The sequence below is a fragment of the Aethalodelphis obliquidens genome, unplaced genomic scaffold (assembly GCF_003676395.1).
Source record: "Aethalodelphis obliquidens isolate GAN/ISIS:26980383/991018 unplaced genomic scaffold, ASM367639v1 scaffold11, whole genome shotgun sequence".
NCBI classification, from domain to species: Eukaryota; Metazoa; Chordata; class Mammalia; order Artiodactyla; family Delphinidae; genus Aethalodelphis; species Aethalodelphis obliquidens.
The window spans coordinates 9,179,636-9,186,392 of NW_020837955.1; the positions used below are offsets into that span (position 1 = coordinate 9,179,636).

The 6,757-nt window shown below is 44.5% G+C and overlaps 1 pseudogene; it reads right to left on the reverse strand.

The window, feature by feature from the left end:
• Positions 1 to 2,108: 2,108 nt before the first annotated feature.
• On the reverse strand, positions 2,109 to 3,809 carry LOC113623633 (SNW domain-containing protein 1 pseudogene; annotated as a pseudogene).
• Between the last annotated feature and the right edge of the window lie 2,948 nt (positions 3,810 to 6,757).

Consider the following 6,757-nt stretch of genomic DNA (forward strand, 5'->3'; position numbering starts at 1 on the left):
CCAAGTTGATTGTTTCAATGAAATGCCAAACAAAGTCCAACAGCCTTTTTTTTTAAAATAGAAACTGACAAGCTGATTCTAAAACTCATATGGAAATGCAAAGAACCTAGAAAATCCAAAATCATTTTCAAAAGATAGAACAAAAGTTGAAGGCTTATACTAACTGATTTCAAAGACTTGTTCTAAAACCAAAGTAATCAAGAGTGATATCGGTATATTAGATTAGTGGAACAGAATAGAGAGTTTAGAAATAGACCCACACGTTTATTCGTATGGGAAGAAAACGACTCTCTAGTGTCACCTCACACCATACACAAAACCTAACTCGAAATAGCATATCTAAACATAAACGCAAAAACTATTAAAAAAAAAAACTTCTGGAAGAAAACATAGGAGAAAATCTTCATAATTGGGGGACAGGCAAAGGTTTTTTAGACAGGACATAAAAAGCAAAATGAACTCCCCCCTCTTGCCTTCATAGAGGCTTTGAAGAGGTTTAGATTTATTATAGCAACAAAGAAGCTGTTATTTTTTTCACATCTGTGTCATCATATGAGCAAATCTCGACCCTACCACAACTTACTAGAGAAGATTTCCAAATGGACTCTACTATTGCCTCTACAGTGGGAAAGTACTCTTTAACGATACACCGTTTGTACCCCTTAGGGTGTCCCATTTGAAGCTCTTCATTGAGATACTCACTCCTGTCTCTGTAGAAACAAGAGGGAAACTGAGAGATACTATTTCTGATAATGGAAACTCAGTGTCCTCAGCTACGACCTGTTGGCCGAGGACCGTCTGGGCCCATATTCAGCCCATATATATGTCCGTTATCTGTAGCCAAATATCAGCCTCATTCCCAGCCCATCGTCCCACTCCCACCTATCCCATGATACTATATGTTCCTTGCAACCCACGGAAAAAATCGAGCTTTAGTATCTTCTTACATGCTGTTTTCTTTACCTTCAAATTCCTTCCTTCGCCACTTTCCCACCTGACTTATCATTTCTGCTTCAACTGCTTCCACCCCATCTCCATCCTCAAAGTAGTTATCTTCCTTTTACAGACTCTTGGAGCTCTCTGTACCTACCCCTCCTGGCCCTTATCAGATGCACTTTTGTTATCTATTTAACGTCTCTCTCTACCACTGGCCTGTTTAACTCCACAGAAGAGAAACAACCTTAAGTCATCCTTGTCTCTTCCCCCAATTCTCTCCACCATCTCCAAACCCCAACACACACACACACACACAATGTCTGATGCAGAGTAAGAGCTCTATCAGTGTCTAATAAATGAATGAAATAAGCTCTGCCTTCACCAGAGAGAACCCCAGCAAGTCATAAAAAATAAATTAAAAGCATTAATAACAGTCACTAGTTTTAACATGGTAATTCAATTGAAAGAAACGGGAAAAGAACTTCATCTTCGTCAGAAAGGTCTAATCTTCAGACATCAGGTAAGAAAATCAACCATTCCAGCTAGAAAATGAAGAATATTCAGCACAACCGGCTTCCCTCTAAAGGACGCTCACTCAGGAGCAAAGCAGTCTTGTCACAGAGGAACCAGCCAGTACTTAGAGCTCAAGTCTCTGACTCCTGGGCCAGTGAAGCCACACAGCAATAATAGTAACGACAGTTACTATTTGGGGGCATTTAATCCACCAGGCTCTGGATTCACTATTATACATATGTTATCTCATTTTATCTTTTTTTTTTTTTGTCTAAATGTTTTTATTGGAAACAAATAGTTGCACCAAGCAAGAGCTTACTTTCCCCACTCCAAATTAAAACAGAGCACGATACGGGCAAACATCATTTGGCAGGACGGTTCCAATATGTGGACATCCTTCTTTCTACTCACTGTGGTTGGGGTAACTTTATTCGTAAGCAGTCACTCTTAGACACAATATTAACCCCAAAGTGTTAATGTCACTCAAAAGGAAGTGGCCTTAATTTCATGTGTGGGGCAGTATGTTCTATAAATGCCAAAAGGTGGGAGAAGCACAAACACAACCCACTCTTTAAAAAAACTAAATAATTCAAAGTAGAATTTTTCCATCCCCCCTTTCTCCTGTCATAAAAAGTAGCGCTGGGCTCTGACACCCAGATTTGGTTTTTATCCTGGTCATTTACAAAGTGTTCCCCCATATGACTTGCATCATTAGGGTTATGAATGATAGTTCATTCACTCTGAAGAAAGTATCTACTCCTTTCTCCTCTTCTCGCCTCTATGCTCATGTTCCTTGGGGCGGCTGCTATCTGAGGGTCTCTTAGAGCCACCGTGCTGTTTGGCTTCTTCCAAAAATTTGTCCAAACCAAAAGGATCCTCCTCAAACTGGACTGGTCCTTCTCGGCCTCTGTCTACAGTCTGAACCAGAAAACTCCTTATTGGGAACAAATCTGTGAGTCTTTATTCTGGCTTCTAGGTCATCACTAACCATGTCCTTGTCCAGATTTTGACTGGGCCTGTAAATATTCTGGGCCATGTCTTTACCACCTCTCCAGGCTTGATCATAAACATTGTAAATTTCGTCTTCCCCACCTGCAAAACCACTCTCCGTACCCTTGGATTGGTTGAAGAGCCTCTGGTCATACTGAACTTCATTGGAAGTCCGAGGATTGGGCACACCAAGAACAATGACTTCACTGATATCTCGATTTTCATCTGCAGTTTCAACCTATTATCTGGAGCTGCCCTGGAGAGATTCCGGTCGTGCTGTCTCTCTTTTCGCCTGTCACGCCGGATTTCATCCCTCTCACATGCCTCCCCATTCTCTTTTTCCACATGGGTTTTGATCCCAGCTCTTCTCTCCCCCTGGCTTTCTGGGCCATTTCTCTAAGTTTCTCTTCATGTTTCTCCTTTTTTGAGCCATCTATCTCTCTACTTGAGCTCGCATTTCCACAGCTTCATGAGCCTTCCTTCCAATCAGCAATATAGAGGGCTTCGGCCAGTTTTGCAAAATTTTCATTGATGTGAACTGTCTGCAGTCCTCTTCCATCAGCCGCCAGACGTTTATCTAATGGAACTGTATAACCCTTTGCATTTTTCCAGTTTGAAACACAGGGAGGAATCTTCCACTCTTGTTGTTCCTTCACGGTCATCTTTCGGCTAGGCGAGTGCATGACAGGTGCAGGAGGAGAAGGTAGTCCCCGGGGAATCTTCTTATTAATCTTGAACCTTGGCGGCTCCATCGGATCTTTCTGCATTTCCACCATTTGAATAACTCTCTGTTTAGCTCCAGAGCTGAAAGCCACTCCTTGTTGAGATGGTGTGTATTGGATATACCGAGGAGCGGCCAGTTTATCAGCTGCTGCTCGGACTGGCATGGCTGCAGCAACCTTCTGTGATAAAGCATTTTTCTAAGGTTACCTTTGTCTTTTTTCTCTTTAATGGCTTCTTCATCAGGTCTTTGCAGGTCTGGGTCATCTGCATTCATGACTTCTTTGGGAACCATGTCAGTGTACTTGCTATAAATGACCTTGTCTTTTGACTGTCCCTGTCGAGCAATTGCATCATACTTAGTTTTTCCTTCAGCATGCACCTGAGTGGCCAGTGCATTTGATATTTTTTTTCTCTTGTCCCATATTCAGGGGTTACTGGGCCACATGGATCGCTGGAAAAGCACCTCCACCTCCAAAGTCCTCTAATAACCGAGGTATCCAGCCTTTCCGGTACCTGCATGGGGGAGGTTCTCTTTGGGACAAGACCAGTGAGGTTTGTCGTGATCTCTGGGATCTTGCCTTTTCTTCAGCCTCAAGCTGGTCCTGGGATAGCTGAGTAGGCGCAGGTAAAAAGCTGGTGAGCACCATCTTATTCCGCCTCCTCTTCTCATTTTATCTTTATCCCAGCCCTGTGGAGGAGGTATTATAATTTCTGTTTTACAGATAAAGAATGCTCTAACTATCCAAGATTTAGTCTCGGCCTGAGTTCAAAGCTTGTGGTCTTAATCTCTGCATCCCGTTGCTCTCCACTGGCCTCCAAGCTCCCTCCTGGTGGAAGCCATGATTATGTTCGATCTTGTGTCTCCAGCACCGAGAACAGTGCCTGGCATATATTTGCTAAATGCTACGGTGAAATACAAACCTCTTGGGAAAGAGAAAGATATCTTGCCTCCCAGCCCCTGGATATTTTATTACACCCTCTTACCAATGATTAAATGTCTGCTTCTACCCACCCGGGGCTCAAGGGCCCACTGAACACCCTGGCCTAGGGGATGTGCAGTGAAGGGCCATCTTCCAGGTCTGCCATGAGGGAATTCCAACACTTCTGCACGGCCTTTATAACAGTGGAGAAAAGTATCCCAGCTGAGCCTTACAGACTTCTATCCAGGGGCAAACTCAAGCCCCCAAAACAACTGAAAGTCGGGGAGAAGTTAAAGAAACCCCTTCTCTCTCTGCTTGGGCTTAGATTGTCTCTGGCTCAGGGACCCAACTTTTTTTCCACTTGAAGTCTCTGGGTCTTAGGGATGCCTTCTAATGCATATGGACTTATTTATTTTTGTTGCCCAATGATATTACACATACGTTGTGAAAAAAATATATTGTTCTTGGGACTTCCCTGGTGGCGCAGTGGTTAAGAATTCACCTGCCAGTGCAGAGGCACGGGTTCGATCCCTGGTCCGGGAAGATCCCACATGCTGCGGAGCAACTAAGTTCGTGCACCACAACTACTGGGCCTGCGCGCCTAAAGCCGGTGCTCCACAACAAGAGAAGCCACCGCAACGAGAAGCCTGCGCTCCGCTCTCTGCAACTAGCGAAAGCCCACGTGCAGCAACAAAGACCCAACACAGCCAAAATTTAAAAAAAAAATTTTTTTTTTAATATATTGTTCTTAAGTGCAGAAATACTTTGCTTTTTTTTTTTTTTTTGCTTTTCCTTTCTGCTTCTCTCTGCTTAGTCCTCAGACAGATTCTGGTAACGGGGGAGTAAATAATTACCGACTTCAACCAGAAATTTTTGGATGTCTGTCAGGACCTTTTGGCACTAAACTGAAACACTAACCTTTGCTAATAAAGCTGCCGACGTTTCTACATTGTCTGTGAGACTTTGAGGGTAGGAAAACTTTACATAAGACGTAGAATAAGCAGCAGGGTGATTTATATGGCATTTGGTCTACAGAAAAGGAGAAAAAGGTACAATTTTTGATTCACAAGAGGCAGAGAGTAGAAAGCAAGTTTCTTTCTCACCCTGTCAGTTCCTAATCCAGAGTCGCTGATTCTAGGCAACAACAAAAAATGCTTACTCCTGAGTCCAATAGTTTGTTGACAGTGCAATTCAAAACAAGGAGCTTGCCCCCAGTAACCATTTTCTGCAAAAATACAGTTCTTTTCTCTCCTATCTGGAAATACAAGTAAAAGCAGTGATAGGCCTGAGCTGTAGCTAGCCCTCTTTGATAAAAAATACAACATGTAGTTGAATATTCCAGCACTTAGCACAATGTCTGGTATAAAACTGGTGCTCAATATTTGTGGGGTTCAGGGAAGAAAGTTTTGTGTCTAACTCAGTGACCTTGAAGAACTCTTTAATTCTAATTTTACACTAAACAGCATATGGAATCATTAAATCAGATGACGTTATATCAGAGGCTTCTTGGCTACAGAGGAGAAACTTGGAGCTTGAGATGCATTTCACAGATTCGTTTTGTTAGTTGACAGAGAACCTTTTATGGAAGAACAGTGCTGCCTGTCTCTACAACATTTTCCTTACTCTGTCATCACTGCTCCCGCCATGTTGTTGACACGGAAGGGGAACCGAGTGAAATATTTCAGTTGGCTGGAAGTTAACCCCTCAAGTCACGGGGTGTTCTAGAGAACTTGTGTTTCAAAGAGAGTGCAGGCAGGGGTTCCCTGGCAGTCCAAAGGTTAGGACTCTGTGCTTCCACTGCTGGGGGCCTGGGCTCAATCCCTACTCCGGGAACTAAGAGCCCACAAGCCGCGTGGGGCGGCGAAAGATAATAAATAAATAAATAAATAAATAAATAAATATAAAAGAGAGCGCAAGCAGAAGAACTCAGGTCTGCACTCAGAGTGTGAGCTCCCTGTGAGCAGGGACCCTTAATGCTTCAGTGCCTAGGATGGTTCCTGGAAAAAAATGGCACTCAGTAAATATTTAGTAAACGAACACCCCCAAATCTTGAGTTATGGATGTTTTCTCAAGTCACGTGGGAAGGGTGCCCAGGGAGCTGGAGGAATGGGGGCAAGAAATTATGCATTCTTTCTTTGTTCTTTTTAGCCACTGTCAAACCAGATTAACTAGCCTTCCCATTATCTGGGTAACAGAGGCCTAAGTGCATGTATCTCAATGGGATACCCTGAGAACACGGGGGCAGGGCCAGGTCCTGACACCAGACAGGGCCAAACCTGGAAACAACTTCACTGCCAGGCTGGCTGTCTCTTCTTGCTTTGACCGAGTGGCTAAAAACGAACGTGGGCTGCTGAGAGGCTCACCTACAGGGCCTGGCCCTCGGCCCACGTCTGCCCCATACTGCACAGGCCATCAAATTCCACAGGCCCTTAGAGATGTTTATTTTTGCACTCTGTAGACTCTGCTCGCTGCTGGAGCCACGGCAGGTCACACAAAGGACAAGGTGTTGCCAAGCTGAGAATGTGGGGTGCTCCTCAGTGCAAGACCCAGGACCAGGGCTTCCCTGGTGGCGCAGTGGTTGAGGGTCCGCCTGCCGATGCAGGGGGCGCGGGTTCGTGCCCCGGTCCGGGAGGATCCCACATGCCGCGGAGCGGCTGGGCCCGTGAGCCGTGGCC